We start from the raw sequence: 26,164 nt of genomic DNA, 5'->3' as shown, positions 1-26,164 counted from the left end.
CGAACAGTTTTGACTGGGCTGAGCGGGAACTGTACTTCCTCAGTGGTAGGGAGGCGAGCAGGCCAGAGGTGGATGAACGCAGTGCCCTTGTTTGGGTGTAGGGCCTGATCAGAGCCTGGAGGTACTGAGGTGCCGTTCCCCTCACAGCTCCGTAGGCAAGCACCATGGTCTTGTAGCGGATGCGAGCTTCAACTGGAAGCCAGTGGAGAGAGCGGAGGAGCGGGGTGACGTGAGAGAACTTGGGAAGGTTGAACACCAGACGGGCTGCGGCGTTCTGGATGAGTTGTAGGGGTTTAATGGCACAGGCAGGAGCCCAGCCAACAGCGAGTTGCAGTAATCAAGACGGGAGATGACAAGTGCCTGGATTAGGACCTGCGCCGCTTCCTGTGTGAGGCAGGGTCGTACTCTGCGGATGTTGTAGAGCATGAACCTACAGGAACGGGACACCGCCTTGATGTTAGTTGAGAACGACAGGGTGTTGTCCAGGATCACGCCAAGGTTCTTAGCGCTCTGGGAGGAGGACACAATGGAGTTGTCAACCGTGATGGCGAGATCATGGAACGGGCAGTCCTTCCCCGGGAGAAAGAGGAGCTCCGTCTTGCTGAGGTTCAGCTTGAGGTGGTGATCCGTCATCCACACTGATATGTCTGCCAGACATGCAGAGATGCGATTCGCCACCTGGTCATCAGAAGGGGGAAAGGAGAAGATTAATTGTGTGTCGTCTGCATAGCAATGATAGGAGAGACCATGTGAGGTTATGACAGAGCCAAGTGACTTGGTGTATAGCGAGAATAAGAGAGGGCCTAGAACAGAGCCCTGGGGGACACCAGTGGTGAGAGCGCGTGGTGAGGAGACAGATTCTCGCCACGCCACCTGGTAGGAGCGACCTGTCAGGTAGGACGCAATCCAAGCGTGGGCCGCGCCGGAGATGCCCAACTCGGAGAGGGTGGAGAGGAGGATCTGATGGTTCACAGTATCGAAGGCAGCTGATAGGTCTAGAAGGATGAGAGCAGAGGAGAGAGAGTTAGCTTTAGCAGTGCGGAGCGCCTCCGTGATACAGAGAAGAGCAGTCTCAGTTGAATGACTAGTCTTGAAACCTGACTGATTTGGATCAAGAAGGTCATTCTGAGAGAGATAGCGGTAGAGCTGGCCAAGGACGGCACGCTCAAGAGTTTTGGAGAGAAAAGAGAGAAGGGATACTGGTCTGTAGTTGTTGACATCGGAGGGATCGAGTGTAGGTTTTTTCAGAAGGGGTGCAACTCTCGCTCTCTTGAAGACGGGAGGGACGTAGCCAGCGGTCAGGGATGAGTTGATGAGCGAGGTGAGGTAAGGGAGAAGGTCTCCGGAAATGGTCTGGAGAAGAGAGGAGGGGATAGGGTCAAGCGGACAGGTTGTTGGGCGGCCGGCCGTCACAAGACGCGAGATTTCATCTGGAGAGAGAGGGGAGAAAGAGGTCAGAGCATAGGGTAGGGCAGTGTGAGCAGAACCAGCGGTGTCGTTTGACTTAGCAAACGAGGATCGGATGTCGTCGACCTTCTTTTCAAAATGGTTGACGAAGTCATCTGCAGAGAGGGAGGAGGGGGGATTCAGGAGGGAGGAGAAGGTGGCAAAGAGCTTCCTAGGGTTAGAGGCAGATGCTTGGAATTTAGAATGGTAGAAAGTGGCTTTAGCAGCAGAGACAGAGGAGGAAAATGTAGAGAGGAGGGAGTGAAAGGATGCCAGGTCCGCAGGGAGGCGAGTTTTCCTCCATTTCCGATCGGCTGCCCGGAGCCCTGTTCTGTGAGCTCGCAATGAGTCGTCGAGCCACGGAGCGGGAGGGGAGGACCGAGCCGGCCTGGAGGATAGGGGACATAGAGAGTCAAAGGATGCAGTAAGGGAGGAGAGGAGGGTTGAGGAGGCAGAATCAGGAGATAGGTTGGAGAAAGTTTGAGCAGAGGGAAGAGATGATAGGATGGAAGAGGAGAGAGTAGCGGGGGGGAGAGAGAGCGAAGGTTGGGACGGCGCGATACCATCCGAGTAGGGGCAGTGTGGGAAGTGTTGGATGAGAGCGAGAGGGAAAAGGATACAAGGTAGTGGTCGGAGACTTGGAGGGGAGTTGCAATGAGGTTAGTGGAAGAACAGCATCTAGTAAAGATGAGGTCAAGCGTAATGCCTGCCTTGTGAGTAGGGGGGAAGGTGAGAGGGTGAGGTCAAAGAGGAGAGGAGTGGAAAGGAGGCAGAGAGGAATGAGTCAAAGGTAGACGTGGGGAGGTTAAAGTCGCCCAGAACTGTGAGAGGTGAGCCGTCCTCAGGAAAGGAGCTTATCAAGGCATCAAGCTCATTGATGAACTCTCCAAGGGAACCTGGAGGGCGATAAATGATAAGGATGTTAAGCTTGAAAGGGCTGGTAACTGTGACAGCATGGAATTCAAAGGAGGCAATAGACAGATGGGTAAGGGGAGAAAGAGAGAAAGACCACTTGGGAGAGATGAGGATCCCGGTGCCACCACCCTGCTGACCAGAAGCTCTCGGGGTGTGCGAGAACACGTGGGCGGACGAGGAGAGAGCAGTAGGAGTAGCAGTGTTATCTGTGGTGATCCATGTTTCCGTCAGTGCCAAGAAGTCGAGGGACTGGAGGGAGGCATAGGCTGAGATGAACTCTGACTTGTTGGCCGCAGATCGGCAGTTCCAGAGGCTACCGGAGACCTGGAACTCCACGTGGGTCGTACGCGCTGGGACCACCAGATTAGGGTGGCCGCGGCCACACGGTGTGGAGCGTTTGTATGGTCTGTGCAGAGAGGAGAGAACAGGGATAGACAGACACATAGTTGACAGGCTACAGAAGAGGCTACGCTAATGCAAGGAGATTGGAATGACAAGTGGACTACACGTCTCGAATGTTCAGAAAGTTAAGCTTACGTAGCAAGAATCTTATTGACTAAAATGATTAAAATGATACAGTACTGCTGAAGTAGGCTAGCTGGCAGTAGCTGCGTTGTTGACACTACACTAATCAAGTCGTTCCGTTGAGTGTAATAGTTTCTACAGTGCTACTATTCGGGGCTAGCTGGCTAGCTAGCAGTGTTGTTTACGTTACGTTGCGTTAAAAGAACGACAATAGCTGGCTAGCTAACCTAGGAAATCGCTCTAGACTACACAATTATCTTTGAAACAAAGACGGCTATGTAGCTAGCTATGTAGCTAGCTACGATCAAACAAATCAAACCGTTGTACTGTAATGAAATGAAATGAAAATGTGATACTACCTGACCGGGTTGTTGAATTCGATTCAGTAGACGTGTGTGTGGTGACGTTGGCTAGCTGTTAGCTGTTAGCTGTTGGCTAGCTAGCAGAGTCTCCTACGTTAAGGACGACAAATAGCTGGCTAGCGAACCTCAGTGAATTAAGATAATCACTCCAAGACTACACACTCTAAACTACACAATTATCTTGGAAACAAAGACAGCTATGTAGCTAGCTAACACTAAACTAATCAAGTCGTTCAGTTGAGTGAATAGCACTACAGTGATGCTAATCTGTGGGCGTTAGCTAGCGTTTGCTAGCTCCTGGGCGAATAGCAGTGAAGGCTACGTTAGGGCGACGAAATACGATAATTATGCAATTATCTCTGATACAAGGACGGCTATGTAGCTAGCTAAGAAGAATTGCTAAGATTAGACAAATCAACCGTTGTACTATAATGAAATGTAATGAAAAGTTATACAACCTGCAGAGCGAAGTGCGAATGCGACCGCTCGCTCCAACCCGGAGACATCATGACATTACTCACTGCTTTAGCACACTCTGCTAACCCTGATGTCCTTGCCGTGTCTGAATCCTGGCTCAGGAAGGCCACCAAAAATTCCGATATTTCCATACCCAACTATAACAGGGTCCTTCTGTAGCTCAGTTGGTAGAGCATGGCGCTTGTAACGCCAGGGTAGTGGGTTCGATTCCCGGGACCACCCATACGTAGAATGTATGCACACATGACTGTAAGTCGCTTTGGATAAAAGCGTCTGCTAAATGGCATATATTATTATTATTTATATTTATAACATCTTCCGTCAAGATAGAACTGCCAAAGGGGCGGAGTCAGCAGAGATAGCCTGCAAAGTAATGTCATACTTTTCAGGTCCATACCCAAACAGTTTGAACTACTAATTTTGAAAATTACTCTCTCCAGAAACAAGTCTCTCACTGTTGCCGCCTGCTACCGACCCCCTCAGCTCCCAGCTGTGCCCTGGACACCATTTGTGAATTGATCGCCCCCCCATCTAGCTTCATAGTTTGTTCTGTTAGGTGACCTAAACTGGGATATGCTTAACACCCCGGCAGTCCTACAATCTAAGCTAGATGCCCTCAATCTCACTCAAATCATCAAGGAACCCACCAGGTACAACCCTAACTCTGTAAACAAGGGCACCCTCATAGACGTCATCCTGACCAACTGGCCCTCCAAATATACCTCCGCTGTCTTCAACCAGGATCTCAGCGATCACTGCCTCATCGCCTGTATCCGCCACGGAGCCGCAGTCAAACGACCACCCCTCATCACTGTCAAACGCTCCCTAAAACACTTCTGTGAGCAGGCCTTTCTAATCGACCTGGCCCGGGTATCCTGGAAGGACATTGACCTCATCCCGTCAGTTGAGGATGCATGGTCATTCTTTAAAAGTAACTTCCTCACCATTTTAGATAAGCATGCTCCGTTCAAAAAATTCAGAACCAAGAACAGATACAGCCCTTGGTTCACTCCAGACCTGACTGCCCTCGACCAGCACAAAAACATCCTGTGGCGGACTGCAATAGCATCGAATAGCCCCGTGATATGCAACTGTTCAGGGAAGTCAAGAACCAATACACGCAGTCAGTCAGGAAAGCTAAGGCCAGCTTCTTCAGGCAGAAGTTTGCATCCTGTAGCTCCAACTCCAAAAGTTCTGGGACACTGTGAAGTCCATGGAGAACAAGAGCACCTCCTCCCAGCTGCCCACTGCACTGAGGCTAGGAAACACGGTCTCCACCGATAAATCAATGATTATCGAAAACTTCAATAAGCACTTCTCAACGGCTGGCCATGCCTTCCGCCTGGCTACTCCAACCTCGGCCAACAGCTCCGCCCCCCGTAGTTCCTCACCCAAGCCTCTCCAGGTTCTCCTTTACCCAAATCCAGATAGCAGATGTTCTGAAAGAGCTGCAAAACCTGGACCCGTACAAATCAGCTGGGCTTGACAATCTGGACCCGCTATTTCTGAAACTATCTGCCGCCATTGTCGCAGCCCCTATTACCAGCCTGTTCAACCTCTCTTTCATATCGTCTGAGATCCCCAAGGATTGAAAGCTGCCGCAGTCATCCCCCTCTTCAAAGGGGGAGACACCCTGGACCCAAACTGCTATAGACCTATATCCATCCTGCCCTGCCTATCTAAGGTCTTTGAAAGCCAAGTCAACAAACAGGTCACTGACCATCTCGAATCCCACCGTACCTTCTCCGCTGTGCAATCTGGTTTCCGAGCCGGTCACGGGTGCACCTCAGCCACACTCAAGGTACTAAACGATATCATAACCGCCATCGATAAAAGACAGTACTGTGCAGCCGTCTTCATCGACCTCGCCAAGGCTTTCGACTCTGTCAATCACCATATTCTTATCGGCAGACTCAACAGCCTCGGTTTTTCGGATGACTGCCTTGCCTGGTTCACCAATTACTTTGCAGACAGAGTTCAGTGTGTCAAATCGGAGGGCATGCTGTCCGGTCCTCTGGCAGTCTCTATGGGGGTGCCACAGGGTTCAATTCTCGGGCCGACTCTTTTCTCTGTATATATCAATGATGTTGCTCTTGCTGCGGGCGATTCCCTGATCCACCTCTACGCAGACGACACCATTCTATATACTTTCGGCCCGTCATTGGACACTGTGCTATCAAACCTCCAAACGAGCTTCAATGCCATACAGCACTCCTTCCGTGGCCTCCAACTGCTCTTAAACGCGAGTAAAACCAAATGCATGCTTTTCAACCGATCGCTGCCTGCACCCGCATGCCCGACTAGCATCACCACCCTGGATGGTTCCGACCTTGAATATGTGGACATCTATAAGTACCTAGGTGTCTGGCTAGACTGCAAACTCTCCTTCCAGACTCACATCAAACATCTCCAATCAAAAATCAAATCAAGAGTCTGCTTTCTATTCCGCAACAAAGCCTCCTTCACTCACGCTGCCAAGCTTACCCTAGTAAAACTGACTATCCTACCGATCCTCGACTTCGGCGATGTCATCTACAAAATGGCTTCCAACACTCTACTCAGACTGCATCCAGTTTGCTATCACAGTGCCATCCGTTTTGTCACTAAAGCACCTTATACCACCCACCACTGCGACTTGTATGCTCTAGTCGGCTGGCCCTCACTACATATTCGTCGCCAGACCCACTGGCTCCAGGTCATCTACAAGTCCATGCTAGGTAAAGCTCCGCCTTATCTCAGTTCACTGGTCACGATGGCAACACCCATCCGTAGCACGCGCTCCAGCAGGTGTATCTCACTGATCATCCCTAAAGCCAACGCCTCATTTGGCCGCCTTTCGTTCCAGTACTCTGCTGCCTGTGACTGGAACGAATTGCAAAATCGCTGAAGTTGGAGACTTTTATCTCCCTCACCAACTTCAAACATCAGCTATCCGAGCAGCTAACCGATCGCTGCAGCTGTACATAGTCTATAGGTAAATAGCTCACCCATTTTCACCTACCTCATTCCCATACTGTTTTTATACTGTTTTTATTTATTTACTTTTCTGCTCTTTTGCACACCAATATCTCTACCTGTACATGACCATCTGATCATTTATCACTCCAGTGTTAATCTGCAAAATTGTATTATTCGCCTACCTCCTCATGCCTTTTGCACACATTGTATATAGACTGCCCATTTTTTCTACTGTGTTATTGACTTGCTAATTGTTTACTCCATGTGTAACTCTGTTGTCTGTTCACACTGCTATGCTTTATCTTGGCCATGTCGCAGTTGCAAATGAGAACTTGTTCTCAACTAGCCTACCTGGTTAAATAAAGGTGAAAAAAAATAAAAAAAATAAAACGTTTCCGAGCTGGCAGTGAGTCTTCAGAGCAAAAAGTTATATAAATAACATTGTTTATCTTTGGACATAAAATATGGTAAAAATACCAGAAAATCAACTGCAAGTGATTTTTAATTTAGGAAATCTGTTCACAAGTATTCCCACACATAATAAAGATATATGTGATTGTATATAAATGTAAGGTTTGAAATAATTCTGTTTTAGTTCATTATTATATCTGTTTGGGCTTCTTGCGGTCAATTTGCAGTCTGCAAATGATTTGTAATTATGTTCTGGTCCCTGACCATCCGCTCATGAGAAGTTGATGATCCCTGAGCTACTGACACCGTAGATCAGTGGTTCCCAAACTTGTTTGACCCATGACCCCATTTTGATATATGAAAAGTCTCGTGACCCACCCATGTGAAAACTTGTTGGCTGTTAATTACATAATTTAACTTTTTAAAATTGGGGCTATGAGAATCAATTGCAAATTAGTCTGACATAAGAGAAATGATCTCACATCCACCAATGAGATGGGTGTGCTTGATGCATGTTGTGTCGGAGCTTCTCGAAGTCAGGGTGGTGGTCGACAGTGCGCCGACATCTCTCCTGTCACATCCAACCTGGATCGATATTTGTCTTTAATGCAGATGAGAGCACTGAATCAGCGTACCATGAGTTGTAATGCTCGGCGGAGACAGACTCAGGAACCTAAACTCTTCCATAGTGACCCGTGAATGCATGGTCTGCAGCATTTGACCACATGACAGCTCGATCAACTGTTAGGTTTCACTTACCGGCAAGTTAACTGAGCCAGGATCACAGTCAAATGAATTTTGCTGATTCGGTAACTCGTATGTAGAATATTTTGCATTAACCCCCTTTCTAAATATTTCTTACATAGGCAAGGAGACACACATTTTCTTTTCATTACACAAAGTCAAGTTTGTTTTTAAATGTTTTAATTTTTTTTTACATCCATTGTGAATGACAACAGTTACTCTCTCAATTTCTTTTTTTTTTTTTCAACACTCCCCCTTGATAACCACCAAGCCTCGTGTGAAATAGAACATTGTCCTTCTCTGATCCCATATCTCCGCACACAGTAGTTTTGTGAACAGGTGTGCACGATGTAGTTTACAATCGAAGTTAGCTGCTGCATATCTCAGAGTTCTGCGCTCAGCTCTTTTCCGCCAGTTGCTCTCGGTGTATCTCCATTATAGCTCAGTGTGTGTATCATACAATGCGTCCATATAGCAGAGGGAGACGCATTCATAACTCGAGTGCATAGGCCTGCCCGCCATCCCGTGATAGATGGAGCCCCATCTGTGCAAAAGCCCACCATTCAATCCCATGGAATCTGTTATTCGTTAATATAGCCATGCAGCACCCTGAACATCCCATGTGCCGTTTCATGCTCGGGAATTGTGAGACAGAACAATATGTCCTCTTAGAGAGCACCTGTAGTGAACAAAAGTCAATGTGTGGGCATCTCGGCCCTCACAGCTAACATCCATTTGGAGAGGGAGTTTTTGAGTCGTTCAGTCATTTTCCTCTTGATTGCTATCCATAGCATAAAATGTTAGTTTCACATTGTTATCTGACAGAAGTATTGATGTGAGTTTCTGTGCCTCTGCCTCCACACACATTGTTTTCACCATATCAATTGCGGCCGGTAATATCAGTCTCTGCAATAGTGTGTGGTTTCTTTGCGTAGTGGGCTGAGCCATTCACAGTGGCCTTTTCCCACTACCTAAGGGTGCTCTCTGGTTGAATTTTTACTTTTTATATTTGAATAATAATAATTAACCACATTAAAATGATTTTGAGAGACAAAGACAATTATTAGATATTTTTTACCAGGCAGGAGTTTGGAAATTCTCCCACAACCCCATTTCCATATCAGGCAACCCCTATTTTGAGATCAGCTGCGTAGATGTTGCAACCAGCCCCACCTTCTGTGAGTTAGTGGTCATTGCAGTGGTGTTAATAAACTCAGAAAATAAACATCCTCTCACTGTCAACTGTTTATTTTCAGCAAACTTAACATGTAAATATTTGTATGAACATAGCAAGATTCAACAACTGAGCCATAAACTGAACAAGTTCCACAGACATGTGACTAACAGAAATTGAATATTGTGTCCCTGAACAAAGGGGCGGTCAAAATCAAAAGTAACAGTCAATATCTGGTGTGGTCACTAGCTGCTTTAAGTACTGGAGTGCATCTCCTCCTTGTGGACTGCACCAGACTTGCCAGTTCTTGCTGTGAGATGTTACCCCACTCTTCCACCAAGGCACCTGCAAGTTCCAAGGACATTTCTGGGGGGAACGGCCCTAGCACTCACCATCCTATCCAACAGGTCCCAGACGTGCTCAATGGGATTGAGATCCGGGCTCTTCGCTGGCCATGGCAGAACACTGACATTCCTGTCTTGGAGGAAATCACACAGAACGAGCAGTATGGCTGGTGGCATTGTCATGCTGGAGGGTCATGTCAGGATGAGCCTGCAGGAAGGGTACCACATGAGGGAGGAGGATATCTTCCTGTAACACGCAGCGTTGAGACTGCCTGCAATGACGACAAGCTCAGTCATTGCTTTCGATGACGGACCCTCCACCTCCAAATCGATCCCGCTCCAGAGTACAGGCCTCGGTATAACGCTCATTCCTTCGATGATAAACGCAAATCTGAACATCACCCCTGGCGAGACAAAACCGCAATTCGTCAGTGAAGAGCACTTTTGCCAGTCCTGTCTGGTCCAGCTACGGTGGGTTTGTGCCCACCGGTGAGGTCTGGTGAGGACCTGCCTTACAACAGGCCCACAAGCCCTTAGTCCTGCCTCTCTCAGCCTATTGCGGACAGTCTGAGCACTGATGGCGGGATTGTGTGTTCCTGGTGTAACCCTGGCAGTTGTTGTTGCCATCCTGTACCTGTCATGCAGGTGTGATGTTCAGATGTACCGATCCTGTGCAGGTGTTGTTACATGTGGTCTGCCACTGCGAGGATGATCAGCTGTTTGTCCTGTCTCCCTATAGCGCTGTCTTAGGTGTCTCACAGTACAGACATTGCAATTTATTGCCCTGGACATCTGCAGTCCTCATGCCTCCTTGCAGCACGCCTAAGGCACGTTCACGCAAATGAGCAGGGACCCTGGGCATCTTTATTTTGTTTTTTTTCAGAGTCTGTCTAAAGGCCTCTTTAGTGTCCTAAGTTTTCATAAGTGACCTTAAAATTGCCTACTGTCTGTAAGCTGTTAGTGTCTTAACGACTGTTCCACAGGTGCATGTTCATTAATTGTTTATGGTTCATTGAACAAGCATGGGAAACAGTGTTTAAATCCTTTACAATGAAGATATGTCAAGTTAATTTGTAAAAATCCAAATATCTTTGAAAGACGGGGTCCTGAAAAAGAGAAGTTTCTTATTTTTTGCTGAGTTTGTCTTATGTTTCTTCCCAGGCTTTTGTCAATGCTCAGAACCAGCTGACGCTGCCCTACCTGGACCGCTGTGAGGTGCGGGACCTGTTCAAGGAGCGCATGACTGAGCTCTATGACTACCCCAAATACAGCTGCCCCTTCAAGAGGGGGAGCAGGTGAGAGGGAGAGAATGAAAGAAAGGAGACTTGAGGCGGTACTTGGAGGTTTTGGACTTTTCTCAATTTGTCTTTCTGTGATTCCTCACATCCTATCTGCCTCATTCTCAACTGTAGTGGAGGAGGAGGTCCAAGCTTCCTCCTCATGTACCTTCTGGTCCAATGCATTTTGAGAAGGAAGCAAGGAGAGAGGACTTGGGGCAAGATTAATTGAGGATGAGCCAAAATCTAGCCTTCCCCTAAAGATGGAGACTGTTGTCTTTTGGGTAGTTTAGTTCCTTGGCTTTGTGCTGACACTCTATCCCCCCGCTGCAGGTATTTCCATTTCTACAACACTGGCCTCCAGAACCAGAGTGTAATGTATGTTCAGGAGAGTCTAGAGGCAGAGCCCACGGTCTTCTTGGACCCAAACACCTTCTCTGAGGACGGGACTGTCGCTTTACGAGGTGGGGGATGGAGACAAGGTCAGTCAATGCTCATTATGATGTAGAATATCGTCCTGTTTGTAATACTGTAATACTTCCTTCATGAAGGTGCGTTTCTGACATCACGTTCTACTGTACTGAACAGCCTAGAATCTACCAGTATACTGTATCAGCCTTTACACTGCACTGGCATGTTTAGACATCTACCACAGTGAAACCGTGCTGGAAAGGACCATGTGAAAGGGAAAGGGAAATTCTAAGCCAGTACAGCTCGTGTTGGCACTAAAATACAGTAACTACTAGAACCTGCCAATGATGTGTATATAAACACAATTTTTATTTTATTTATATTTACAATGCATTCTAAATGAACATATTCATCACTATTCACAATGCATACTAAATGAACATATTCATCACTATTCACAATGCATACTAAATGAACATATTCATCACTATTCACAATGCATACTAAATGAACATATTCATCACTATTCACAATGCATTCTAAATGAACATATTCATCACTATTCACAATGCATTCTAAATGAACATATTCATCACTATTCACAATGCATTCTAAATGAACATATTCATCACTATTCACAATGCATTCTAAATGAACATATTCATCACTATTCACAATGCATACTAAATGAACATATTCATCACTATTCACAATGCATACTAAATGAACATATTCATCACTATTCACAATGCATACTAAATGAACATATTCATCACTATTCACAATGCATTCTAAATGAACATATTCATCACTATTCACTAAATGCATTCACACTATTAAATGAACATATTCATCACTATTCACAATGCATTCTAAATGAACATATTCATCACTATTCACAATGCATTCTAAATGAACATATTCATCACTATTCACAATGCACTAAATGAACATATTCATCACTATTCACAATGCATTCTAAATGAACATATTCATCACTATTCACAATGCATTCTAAATTAACATATTCATCACTATTCACAATGCATTCTAAATGAACATATTCATCACTATTCACAATGCATTCTAAATGAACATATTCATCACTATTCACAATGCATTCTAAATGAACATATTCATCACTATTCACAATGCATTCTAAATGAACATATTCATCACTATTCACAATGCATTCTAAATGAACATATTCATCACTATTCACAATGCATTCTAAATGAACATATTCATCACTATTCACAATGCATTCTAAATGAACATATTCATCACTATTCACAATGCATTCTAAATGAACATATTCATCACTATTCACAATGCATACTAAATGAACATATTCATCACTATTCACAATGCATTCTAAATTAACATATTCATCACTATTCACAATGCATTCTAAATGAACATATTCATCACTATTCACAATGCATACTAAATGAACATATTCATCACTATTCACAATGCATACTAAATTAACATATTCATCACTATTCACAATGCATACTAAATTAACATATTCATCACTATTCACAATGCATACTAAATTAACATATTCATCACTATTCACAATGCATTCTAAATGAACATATTCATCACTATTCACAATGCATTCTAAATGAACATATTCATCACTATTCACAATGCATACTAAATGAACATATTCATCACTATTCACAATGCATACTAAATGAACATATTCATCACTATTCACAATGCATTCTAAATGAACATATTCATCACTATTCACAATGCATTCTAAATGAACATATTCATCACTATTCACAATGCATACTAAATGAACATATTCATCACTATTCACAATGCATACTAAATGAACATATTCATCACTATTCACAATGCATTCTAAATGAACATATTCATCACTATTCACAATGCATACTAAATGAACATATTGAACATCACTATTCACAATGCATTCTAAATGAACATATTCATCACTATTCACAATGCATACTAAATGAACATATTCATCACTATTCACAATGCATTCTAAATGAACATATTCATCACTATTCACAATGCATTCTAAATGAACATATTCATCACTATTCACAATGCATTCTAAATGAACATATTCATCACTATTCACAATGCATTCTAAATGAACATATTCATCACTATTCACAATGCATTCTAAATGAACATATTCATCACTATTCACAATGCATTCTAAATGAACATATTCATCACTATTCACAATGCATTCTAAATGAACATATAAATCATCACTATTCACAATGCATTCTAAAATGAACATATTCATCACTATTCACAATGCATACTAAATGAACATATTCATCACTATTCACAATGCATACTAAATGAACATATTCATCACTATTCACAATGCATTCTAAATGAACATATTCATCACTATTCACAATGCATACTAAATGAATCATATTCATTCTAAATCACTATTCACAATGCATTCTAAATGAACATATTCATCACTATTCACAATGCATACTAAATGAACATATTCATCACTATTCACAATGCATTCTAAATGAACATATTCATCACTATTCACAATGCATTCTAAATGAACATATTCATCACTATTCACAATGCATACTAAATGAACATATTCATCACTATTCACAATGCATACTAAATGAACATATTCATCACTATTCACAATGCATACTAAATTAACATATTCATCACTATTCACAATGCATACTAAATTAACATATTCATCACTATTCACAATGCATACTAAATTAACATATTCATCACTATTCACAATGCATACTAAATTAACATATTCATCACTATTCACAATGCATACTAAATTAACATATTCATCACTATTCACAATGCATTCTAAATGAACATATTCATCACTATTCACAATGCATTCTAAATGAACATATTCATCACTATTCACAATGCATTCTAAATGAACATATTCATCACTATTCACAATGCATTCTAAATGAACATATTCATCACTATTCACAATGCATTACTAAATTAACATATTCATCACTATTCACAATGCATTCTAAATGAACATATTCATCACTATTCACAATGCATTCTAAATGAACATATTCATCACTATTCACAATGCATTCTAAATGAACATATTCATCACTATTCACAATGCATACTAAATGAACATATTCATCACTATTCACAATGCATTCTAAATGAACATATTCATCACTATTCACAATGCATTCTAAATGAACATATTCATCACTATTCACAATGCATTCTAAATGAACATATTCATCACTATTCACAATGCATTCTAAATGAACATATTCATCACTATTCACAATGCATACTAAATGAACATATTCATCACTATTCACAATGCATACTAAATGAACATATTCATCACTATTCACAATGCATTCTAAATGAACATATTCATCACTATTCACAATGCATTCTAAATGAACATATTCATCACTATTCACAATGCATACTAAATGAACATATTCATCACTATTCACAATGCATACTAAATGAACATATTCATCACTATTCACAATGCATTCTAAATGAACATATTCATCACTATTCACAATGCATACTAAATTAACATATTCATCACTATTCACAATGCATACTAAATTAACATATTCATCATTATTCACAATGCATACTAAATGAACATATTCATCACTATTCACAATGCATACTAAATGAACATATTCATCACTATTCACAATGCATACTAAATGAACATATTCATCACTATTCACAATGCATACTAAATGAACATATTCATCACTATTCACAATGCATTCTAAATGAACATATTCATCACTATTCACAATGCATTCTAAATGAACATATTCATCACTATTCACAATGCATACTAAATGAACATATTCATCACTATTCACAATGCATTCTAAATGAACATATTCATCACTATTCACAATGCATTCTAAATGAACATATTCATCACTATTCACAATGCATTCTAAATGAACATATTCATCACTATTCACAATGCATTCTAAATGAACATATTCATCACTATTCACAATGCATTCTAAATGAACATATTCATCACTATTCACAATGCATTCTAAATGATCATATTCATCACTATTCACAATGCATTCTAAATGAACATATTCATCTAACATATCATCACTACAATGCATTCTAAATGAATATATTCAACACTATTCACAATGTAAATAACGTGAATGGTTCCTTTGACCATGCGCTACTTGTGTCCCTCAGGTTATGCTTTCTCAGAGGACGGCGAGTACCTGGCATATGGCACCAGCGCCAGCGGCTCTGATTGGGTGGAGATGCACTTCCTGCGGGTGGAGGGGGCCGTGGCCCTAAATGACCGGCTGGAGAGGGTGAAGTACAGCTGCATGTCCTGGACCCATGACGGCAAGGGCCTCTTCTACAACTCCTACCCCAAGCAGGAGGGCAAAAGTGACGGTGAGGGGATGTTTGGATATTTAGAGGGGAACTAGTTTGTTCCATTTAGTTTTAGTTAAATGTATGTACACATTACTCTCCTCCTCTAGGCACTGAGACGTCCACCAGCCTGCACCAGAAGCTCTACTTCCACGTGTTGGGGACCCCCCAGTCTCAGGACTGCCTGTGTGCCGAGTTCCCCGACCACCCTAAGTGGATGAGTAGGGTCGAGGTACGCTGCTGGACTTGGCTAGACACTGACCAGACCGGGACTTGACTGTCTCATATCTCTTAGACAATGCAGAAATGGTTCTTATCTTTAGTCCAAGTACCATTTTGTGGAGACATAACGTGTATCCTAATATCTATCGTTCTCCTGAAGTCTGTACTTTGTGAGTGAGTTTCCACCATCTGTGTTACACCAGTCTTCTCCCTTTATGTCCATAGAGGGAAGTGGACAGCACAGAATCTGACTTGTAGTTCCTGTCTTATGTCCCTGATATTTAGAATCCTGATTATAGTGTCGTAATGCCTCTAGTCATCAGTGTAGGTTTCTGGTTGATTAGCGCTAGCGGCACAGTGTTGTATTAGCATTCTGAAAGGTGTCCGTGTGCGATCTCACTCCAGGTGTCAGATGACGGGCGCTACGTACTGCTGTCCATCAGGAAGGGCTGTGACCCGGTCAACCGGCTGTGGTACTGTGACCTTCAAACCACTCTTCAGGGTATCACAGGTACCATGCACACCACAACCTAATCAGATCAGTCTTTCTCTTTAGTCTCCTTAATGCATAATCACCATCCACTGACCGGCCACCATATTTGTTGTAGGGCATAAGCTTTGACTTGATGTGTTATCAAGAACATCCACTATAGATTGTGAATGTCTTGTATTGTCAATGTCTTGTGTTGTGAATAGGGTTGTGGCGATCATGACATCTCATGGTAACTCATGGTGTCAGTCTCATGGTGTCAGTCTCAACAGTCTCATGGTAATTGACTGTTAATTAACATTGTCACATTTAACAACTCCTTGCTTCCACAGACCTTTGGAACATCTACATTTGAAAAAGTCTAAGAAATCCATTATTTTAGACAGGTCTAAAGAAACATGATATGAAGAACATTTCAGAAGGACCGACGAGCATACCCTGAGTTGTCCTTATGTTAGGTCTGGCTATGCCAAATGGCTGTAGGCTACACTAGTTAATTTAGCAGACAAGATTTGCTTAGAATTCTGTGGCATCTGGGCCTCCTGAGTGACGCAGTGGTCTAAGGGACTGCATCGCAGTGCTAGCTGTGCTACTAGAAATCCTGGGTGGGGCGGCGCACAATTGGCCCAGCGTTGTCCGGGTTAGGGGAGGGTTTGGCCGACAGGGATGTTCTTGTCCCATCGCGCTCTAGCGACTCCTGTGGCGCAGTGCACTCTGACACAGTCAGCCAGGTGTACTGTGTTTTTTTCTGACACATTGGTGCGGCTGACTTCCAGGTTAAGCGGGCATTATGTCAAGAAGCAGTGCGGATTGTTTGTGTTTCGGAGGATGCACAGCTCTCGACATTCGCCTCTTCAGAGTCCGTATGGGAGTTGCAACGATGGGACAAGATTGTAATTACCAATTGGATACCATGAAATTGGGGAGAAGAAAATCGAATGGCCCATTATCATGCCTCGAAACAGGGGCAGCGGAAAATAATCAGTCATCTATGCACTGAAATAGCAAATGGAGGACGTTTTTCCTGTGGTTAATTTTCATTCCAGCCAGGTAGGCAATACTCCTGTTGTAAAGAGAAGCAATAGGCTTAATATTAGGAAAGTTGATAAATCATATAGAAGGCTTAGCCTATATAAAGCCTCCATTTAAAAAGAGCATCCCATCGGCTATCTCTGTTTTCTCACACAATTGCATAGTCTATAAAAATGTTGCGCAACATGAGCTCATGCTTGAAGTGTTTGATCAGATTTTCGGGGCGGCAGGTAGCCTAGTAGTTAGAGCGTTGGACTTATAAGATCGAATCTCTGAGTTGACAAGGTAAATGTCTGTCGTTCTGCCCCTGTGAACAAGGCAGTTAACCCACTGTTCCTAGGCCGTCATTAAAAATAAGAATTTGTTTTTTTGACTTGCCTAGTTAAATAAAGGTACATTTTTTTATTTTATTAATTGATGTCAGAGTGATTAGAGGGACAATAGAGTGCTGAGTACCAGGCAGTTAGCAAGTTTGGTAGGTTACTAAGCACCATCAGCAGCATCAGAGCTTGGAGAAGCCTAATTAACGTGACTAAACGGTCACGTGGAATTTGACTGCCTTCATGACTCGTGACTGCCGTTTTTGGCGGACATACGGTCACTGTAACAGCCCTAGTTGTGACTGTCTTGTGACTGTCTTGTGACTGTCTTGTGACTGTCTTTGTGACTGTCTTGTGTTGTGTCTTGTGTTGTGTCTTGTGTTGTGTCTTGTGTTGTGACTGTCTTGTGACTGTCTTGTGTTGTGACTGTTGTGTTGTGACTGTTGTGTTGTGACTGTCTTGTGTTGTGACTCTTGTGTTGTGACTGTCTTGTGTTGTGACTGTCTTGTGTTGTGACTGTCTTGCGTTGTGACTGTCTTGCGTTGTGACTGTGTTTTGACTGTCTTGCGTTGTGACTGTCTTGGATGGCCCTCCCCATGTGTTGCCTTAGTAAGAGTATTTGTTTAGTTGACTAGCTTAGTTGAAGATCCCAAGTTATCTCTCCCTCCAGGCCTGTTGCCGTGGGTGAAGCTGATAGACAACTTTGATGCGGATGCAGTATGTGACCAACGAGGGCACAGTGTTCACCTTCAAGACCAACCTGGTGGCCCCGCGTTACCGTCTCATCAACATCGATTTCGCCCAGCCCGCCCAGGCCAACTGGAAGGAGCTCATCCCCCAGCACGACAAGGACGTCATCGGTAGGTCACAGACTGAATGAAAGGAGAGGGTTTTACCAACATAATATGCTAACTTTATAGCTCTACAACAAGAATATCCACAAAAAGGAAAAAGCAATGTCCGCTGTTTTCTGCTCTCAATAAGTAATGTTTTAGAATAGCTAAAGGTGAATTGGATAATTTGGTAATCACTTTTTGTGATAATTTAGATAATCACTTTTTGGCAGTAGGAGCAAACAGTGAAGACATGCTGTGCCTGAATTCAAAATGTATTTTCTCACCCATCTACACACAATACCCCATAATAACAAAGTGAAAACATGTATACATTTATTGCTAATTTATTGAAAATGAAATGCATAAATATCTCATTGACATTAGTATTCACACCCCTTCGCTATGCACTCCTAATTAATCTCAGGTGCATCCAATTTCTTTTGATCATCACAATGTCACTACATCTTGATTGGAGTCCACCTGTGACCAATTAATGGACATGATTTAGAAAGACAAACACCTGTCTATATAAGGTCACACAGTGGACAATGCACGTCAGAGCAGAATCGATACCATGAAGTCCACTGAACTGTCTGTAGATCACAATATAGAATTGTGATGCGGGTATAAAACGACCCTAACCCAAGAGCACATCATTGGGGAATGAAAGAAATATGGAACTGCCTGGTCGGACGGCCAGCTCTAAACTGAGCAACCGGGCAAGAAGGAACTTGGTCAGGGAGGTGACCAAGAACCCAATGAACACTGACAGAACTACGGAGTTCTTTGGCTGAGATGGGAGAACCTGCCAGAAGGATAAGTCTCAACAGCACTTCACCAATCTGACGTTATGGGAGAGTGACCAGATGGAAGCCACTCCTGAGAAAGGCACATGACGGCATGCCTTGAGTTTGCAAAAGGCACGTGAAAGACCGAGCATAAGGCAAAACATTCTGTGGTCTAATGAGCTAAAAAAATGAAACTATTTGGCCTAATTGCAAACCGCTCTGGAGGACAACAGGCACAGCACCGTGCCTGTCTAACACCATCCCTATTGTGAAGCATGGTGGTGAATGGAGCCAAATCCTTGATGAGAACCTGCTTCAGTGTGCAAACAACCTTAGACTGCGGCAAAGTTTTACGTTCCAACAGGACAATGACCCCAAGCATACAGGCTTCAGGACAAGAATGTGAAAGTCTTTTGAGTGGCCCAGCCAATGCCAAGACTTGAAAATCTGTTTAAAAAAATACCTTAAGATTGATGTTCACCATCGCTCCCCATCTAATTTAAGATGATGAGCGGAAGAAAATCCCAGACTCCAGATGTGCAACCCAAGACGGCTCAAAGCTGATGCAGACATACCCAAGACGGCTCAAAGCTGATGCAGACATACCCAAGACGGCTCAAAGCTGATGCAGACATACCCAAGACGGCTCAAAGCTGATGCTGATGCAGACATACCCAAGACGGCTCAAAGCTGATGCAGACATACCCAAAGACGGCTCAAAGCTGATGCAGACATAACCAAAGACGGCTCAAAGCTGATGCAGACACACCCAAGACGGCTCAAAGCTGATGCAGACACACCTAAGACGGCTCAAAGCTGATGCAGACACACCCAAGACGGCTCAAAGCTGATGCAGACACACCCAAAAAGCTGACGGCTCAAAGCTGATGCAGACACACCCAAGACGGCTCAAAGCTGATGCAGACACATTCCAGAGACTGGCTCAAAGCTGATGCAGACACACCCAAGACGGCTCAAAGCTGATGCAGACACACCCAAAGACGGCTCAAAGCTGATGCAGACACACCCAAAGACGGCTCAAAGCTGATGCAGACACACCCAAAGACGGCTCAAAGCTGATGCAGACACACCCAAAGACGGCTCAAAGCTGATGCAGACACACACCAAAAAGACGGCTCAAAGCTGATGCAGACACACCAAAGACGGCTCAAAGCTGTAATCGCTGCCAAGGTGCTTCTGCAAAGTATTGACTCGGGTGTGAATACTTATGTAAATGAGATTTCTGTATTTAATTTTCAATAACATTTCTAAAAACATGTCAGTATGGGGTATTGTGTGTAGATGGGTGAGATGGATTAAATACCTTTTTGAATTCAGGTTGTAAACACAATGACATGTGGATTAAGTCAAGGGGTATGAATATTTTCTGAAGGCTCTGTAACAGTTATTATTTACAGTTGGTTTAAAGCAGGTCCTAACAGGAAATAACATCCATATTCTGTCTAGGAATACTCTGTCTAGGTGATCATGGTTTTTAAACTTTTAGATTGACTAACCCCCCGTCTTGCACTCCCCCTCTCTAGTGTTTGCCACCTGTACCTACAACAGCCTCCTCTTTGTGTGTTTCCTGCACGACGTGAAGAACGTGCTGAAGATGTACCGTCTGAGCTCGGGGGAGGAGCTCAGGACCTTCTCTCTGGACGTGGGCTCTGTGGTGGGCTTCACCGGACGCAAGAGAGACTCTGAGATCTTCTACTACTTCACCTCCTTTCTGTCGCCAGGTATCAGAGACAGACGTGTGGCGTCATGGGGGCAGACGTGTGGCGTCATGGGGGCAGACGTGTGGCGTCATGGGGGCAGACGTGTGGCGTCATGGGGCAGACGTGTGGCGTCATGGGGGCAGACGTGTGGCGTCATGGGGGCAGACGTGTGGCGTCATGGGGGCAGACGTGTGGCGTCATGGGGGCAGACGTGTGGCGTCATGGGGGGCAGACGTGTGGCGTCATGGGGGCAGACGTGTGGCGTCATTGGGGCAGACGTGTGGCGTCATTGGGGCAGACGTGTGGCGTCATGGGGGCAGACGTGTGGCGTCATGGGGGCAGGCGTATGGGGGGCAGACGTTGTGGGGGCAGACGTATGGGGCAGACGTATGGGGGCAGACATATGGGGGCAGAGGTGGGGCGTCATGGGGGCAGAGGTGCGGCGTCATGGGGGCAGAGGTGCGGCGTCATGGGGGCAGAGGTGCGGCGTCATGGGGGCAGAGGTGCGGCGTCATGGGGGCAGAGGTGCGGCGTCATGGCACACACAAACTCTGTGATGGGCTTCACTGGACGGACACAAGAGGGAATTAGAGGGAGACGTGGATACATGAATGCATGAATGCTGGCATGGGCACACGCACGCACGCACGCACGCACGCATTCACAAAATGCACACACACAGACACTCAAACTTTCAACAACTCCACCTCTTTCCCGCCGCCAGGTGTCTCTCATGCTGTCAAGACAGTCTCATACAGGTTCTTGCAGGAGTCTGTATGGATCTTCTATCATACTGCAGTGAAACAGTGACAAGTCAATGACCTGTCCTCTCTCTTTGTCCTGTTGTCCAGCCATCATCTACCACTGTGACCTGAACCAAGGAGCCCCTGCTGCCCCACGTGTTCCGCGAGGTCAGCGTCAAAGGCTTTGACCCCTCCGACTACCAAACCTCTCAGGTAAGATACCTACCTACAACTGACTCAAAAACAAACAAAAAAATGTCATGTTCGATTCTGTTCTTTTTTCCCTGCATTCTGAACAGCCAAAAGCCCATGGAATCAGATATTTCAAACCACCTTTGTAGGTGGCTTGAAATCAGATACAAATCTTATTTTTGGTAACGTGACTTATCTGAAGTGGTTTGTAGACTGTTTTTCGGCATATCTCTCTCGTTTCTTACTGGCTACTCCGTTGACAGTTTGATAAGAACGTGTGGTAGTCAATTAGCTTGTTAATTGTTTACCAACAAATGTTATCTTTATTAAACTAGGCAAGTCAGTTAAGAACAAATTCTTATTTTCAATGACGGCCTAGGAACAGTGGGTTAACTGCCTGTTCAGGGGCAGAACGACAGATTTGTACCTTGTCAACTCGGGGGTTTGAACTTGCAACTTTCCGGTTACTAGACCAACGCACTAACCACTAACCACTAGGCTACCCTGCCGCCCCTCCACTCTAACCACTAGGCTACCCTGCCGCCCCTCCACTCTAACCACTAGGCTACCCTGCCGCCCCTCCACTCTAACCACTAGGCTACCCTGCCGCCCCTCCACTCTAACCACTAGGCTACCCTGCCGCCCCTCCACTCTAACCACTAGGCTACCCTGCCGCCCCTCCCTCTAACCACTAGGCTACCCTGCCGCCCCTCCACTCTAACCACTAGGCTACCCTGCCGCCCCTCCCTCTAACCACTAGGCTACCCTGCCGCCCCTCCCTCTAACCACTAGGCTACCCTGCCGCCCCTCCCTCTAACCACTAGGCTACCCTGCCGCCCCTCCACTCTAACCACTAGGCTACCCTGCCGCCCCTCCCTCTAACCACTAGGCTCACCCTGCCGCCCCTCCACTCTAACCACTAGGCTACCCTGCCGCCCCTCCCTCTAACCACTAGGCTACCCTGCCGCCCCTCCACTCTAACCACTATGCTACCCTGCCGCCCTCCACTCTAACCACTAGGCTACCCTGCCGCCCCTCCACTCTAACCACTAGGCTACCCTGCCGCCCCAGATTAGTGAACGCTCTAGACAACTAAACAGCTACCTAGCTAGTTGACTGCTGTAACTAGACAAAAATAACTTATTTGGATTATATTTTGCGGCTTTTAAAGTGTTCTCAATTTGTCGGGGCATGGGAGTGGGAGTACAAGGTGCCAGGCGTTCCACAGGGATGCTGGCCCATGTTGACTCAATGCTTCCCATATGCTTCATGTTGGCTGGATGTCCATTGGGTGGTGGACCATTCTTGATACACACAGGAAACTATTGAGCATGAAAAACCCAGCAGCATTGCAGTTCTTGACACACACCGGTGTGCCTGGCACCTAATACCATACCCTGTTCAAAGGCCCTTTTGTCTTGCCTATTCACACTCTGAATGGCAGACATACACAATCCATGTCTCAGTTGTCTCTGAGGCTTAACAATCCTTCTTTAACCTGTCTCCTCTTCATCTACACTGATTGATGTGGATTGAACAAGTGACATCAATAAGGGATCATAGCTTTCACCTGGATTCACCTGGTCAATTCTGTCATGGAAAGAGCAGGAGTTCCTACTGTTGTGGACACTACATTCATGCTATACAAATTAAAAGAAAGTTGCACCTTCGTCTGTCCTTGCGGTGGATATGTTTGACCAATTTTTAGGCTAAAGATGAAACACTGGTCAAATATATTGACAGGAAGAGGCTTGATGGTATGCCAATAGATTTTTCTTATGTATAGTTTTATCTTCTGTTGTTCAGCACCTCCTAAAAGGTCTTCTTTATTTAGATGGTTATCTATACTAATACAAAACCACCAGATTTGACTGATACCATCTTTGTGTTTTCACACCAACAAGCACCTGTATCTGTGTGTCCAGGTATTCTACCCAAGTAAGGCCCGGCACAGAGATCCCATGTTCATTGTCCATAAGAAGGGCCTGAAGCTGGACGGCTCTCACCCCTGCCTTCCTCTTCGGCTATGGAGGGTTCAACTTCTCAATCACTCCCAGCTGAGTACCACCACCAGGTCACTTCCCCCAGCTACAGGTACCACCACCACCAGGTCACTTCCCCCAGCTACAGGTACCACCACCAGCAGGTCACTTCCCCCAGCTACAGGTACCACCACCAGCAGGTCACTTCCCCCAGCTACAGGTACCACCACCAGGTCACTCCCCCAGCTACAGGTACCACCACCAGGTCACTCCCCCCCCAGCTACAGGTACCACCACCAGGTCACTTCCCCCAGCTACAGGTACCACCACCAGCAGGTCACTTCCCCCAGCTACAGGTACCACCACCAGCAGGTCACTTCCCCCAGCTACAGGTACCACCACCAGCAGGTCACTTCCCCCAGCTACAGGTACCACCACCAGCAGGTCACTTCCCCAGCTACAGGTACCACCACCAGCAGGTCACTTCCCCCAGCTACAGGTACCACCACCAGGTCACTTCCCCCCCAGCTACAGGTACCGCCACCAGGTCCTCCCCCAGCTACAGGTACCACCACCAGCAGGTCACTTCCCCCAGCTACAGGTACCGCCACCAGCAGGTCACTTCCCCCAGCTACAGGTACCACCACCAGGTCACTCCCCCAGGTACCACCACCAGGTCCTCCCCCAGCTACAGGTACCACCACCAGGTCACTCCCCCATCTACAGGTACCACCTCCAGGTCCTTCCCCCAGCTACAGGTACCACCACCAGCAGGTCACTTCCCCCAGCTACAGGTACCACCACCAGGTCCTCCCCAGCTACAGGTACCACCACCAGGTCCTTCCCCCAGCTACAGGTACCACCACCAGGGTCACTTCCCCCAGCTACAGGTACCACCAGCAGGTCACTTCCCCCAGCTACAGGTACCACCACCAGGTCACTTCCCCCAGCTACAGGTACCACCACCAGGTCACTTCCCCCAGCTACAGGTACCACCGCAGGTCACTTCCCCCAGCTACAGGTACCACCACCAGGTCACTTCCCCCAGCTACAGGTACCACCACCAGCAGGTCACTTCCCCCAGCTACAGGTACCACCACCAGGTCCTCCCCCAGCTACAGGTACCACCACCAGGTTCCCCCAGCTACAGGTACCACCACCAGGTCCTCCCCCCATCTACAGGTACCACCTCCAGGTCACTTCCCCCAGCTACAGGTACCACCACCAGCAGGTCACTTCCCCCAGCTACAGGTACCACCACCAGGTCACTCCCCCAGCTACAGGTACCACCACCAGGTCACTTCCCCCAGCTACAGGTACCACCACCAGGTTACTCCCCCAGCTACAGGTACCACCACCAGCAGGTCCACTTCCCCCAGCTACAGGTACCACCAGCTACAGGTACCACCACCATCAGGTCACTTCCCCCAGCTACAGGTACCACCACCAGCTCACTCCTCCCAGCTACAGGTACCACCACCAGGTCTCCCCCCAGCTACAGGTACCACCACCAGGTCACTCCCCCAGCTACAGGTACCACCACCAGGTCACTCCCCCCAGCTACAGGTGCCACCACCAGGTCACTCTCCCCCAGCTACAGGTACCACCACCAGCAGGTCACTTCCCCCAGCTACAGGGTACCACCACCAGTAGGTCACTTCCCCAGGTACCACCACCAGCAGGTCACTTCCCCCAGCTACAGGTACCACCAGCAGGTCACTTCCCCCAGCTACAGGTACCACCAGCAGGTCACTTCCCCCAGCTACAGGTACCACCACCAGGTCCTCCCCAGCTACAGGTACCACCACCAGCAGGTCACTTCCCCCAGCTACAGGTACCACCAGCAGGTCACTTCCCCAGCTACAGGTACCACCAGCAGGTCACTTCCCCCAGCTACAGGTACCACCAGCAGGTCACTTCCCCCAGCTACAGGTACCACCAGCAGGTCACTTCCCCCAGCTACAGGTACCACCACCAGGTCACTTCCCCAGCTACAGGTACCACCACCAGGTCCTCCCCCAGCTACAGGTACCACCACCAGCAGGTCACTTCCCCCAGCTACAGGTACCACCACCAGCAGGTCCACTTCCCCCAGCTACAGGTACCACCACCAGCAGGTCACTTCCCCCAGCTACAGGTACCACCAGCAGGTCACTTCCCCAGCTACAGGTACCACCACCAGCTCCTCCTCCCAGCTACAGGTACCACCACCAGGTCACTCCCCCCAGCTACAGGTACCACCACCAGGTCACTTCCCCCAGCTACAGGTACCACCACCAGCAGGTTCCCCCAGCTACAGGTACCACCAGCAGGTCACTCCCCAGCTACAGGTACCACCACCAGGTCACTCCCCC

At 46.0% G+C, this 26,164-nt stretch overlaps 1 pseudogene; it reads left to right on the top strand.

Annotated features, from left to right (window-relative positions):
• The window catches only part of LOC118374269 (prolyl endopeptidase-like), a 36,012-nt pseudogene that overhangs the window by 2,591 nt on the left and 7,257 nt on the right, over nt 1–26,164 (top strand).

This window comes from Oncorhynchus keta, chromosome 19 (assembly GCF_023373465.1).
Source record: "Oncorhynchus keta strain PuntledgeMale-10-30-2019 chromosome 19, Oket_V2, whole genome shotgun sequence".
Taxonomy (NCBI): Eukaryota; Metazoa; Chordata; class Actinopteri; order Salmoniformes; family Salmonidae; genus Oncorhynchus; species Oncorhynchus keta.
This window is presented reverse-complemented; position numbering and strand designations above follow the sequence as displayed.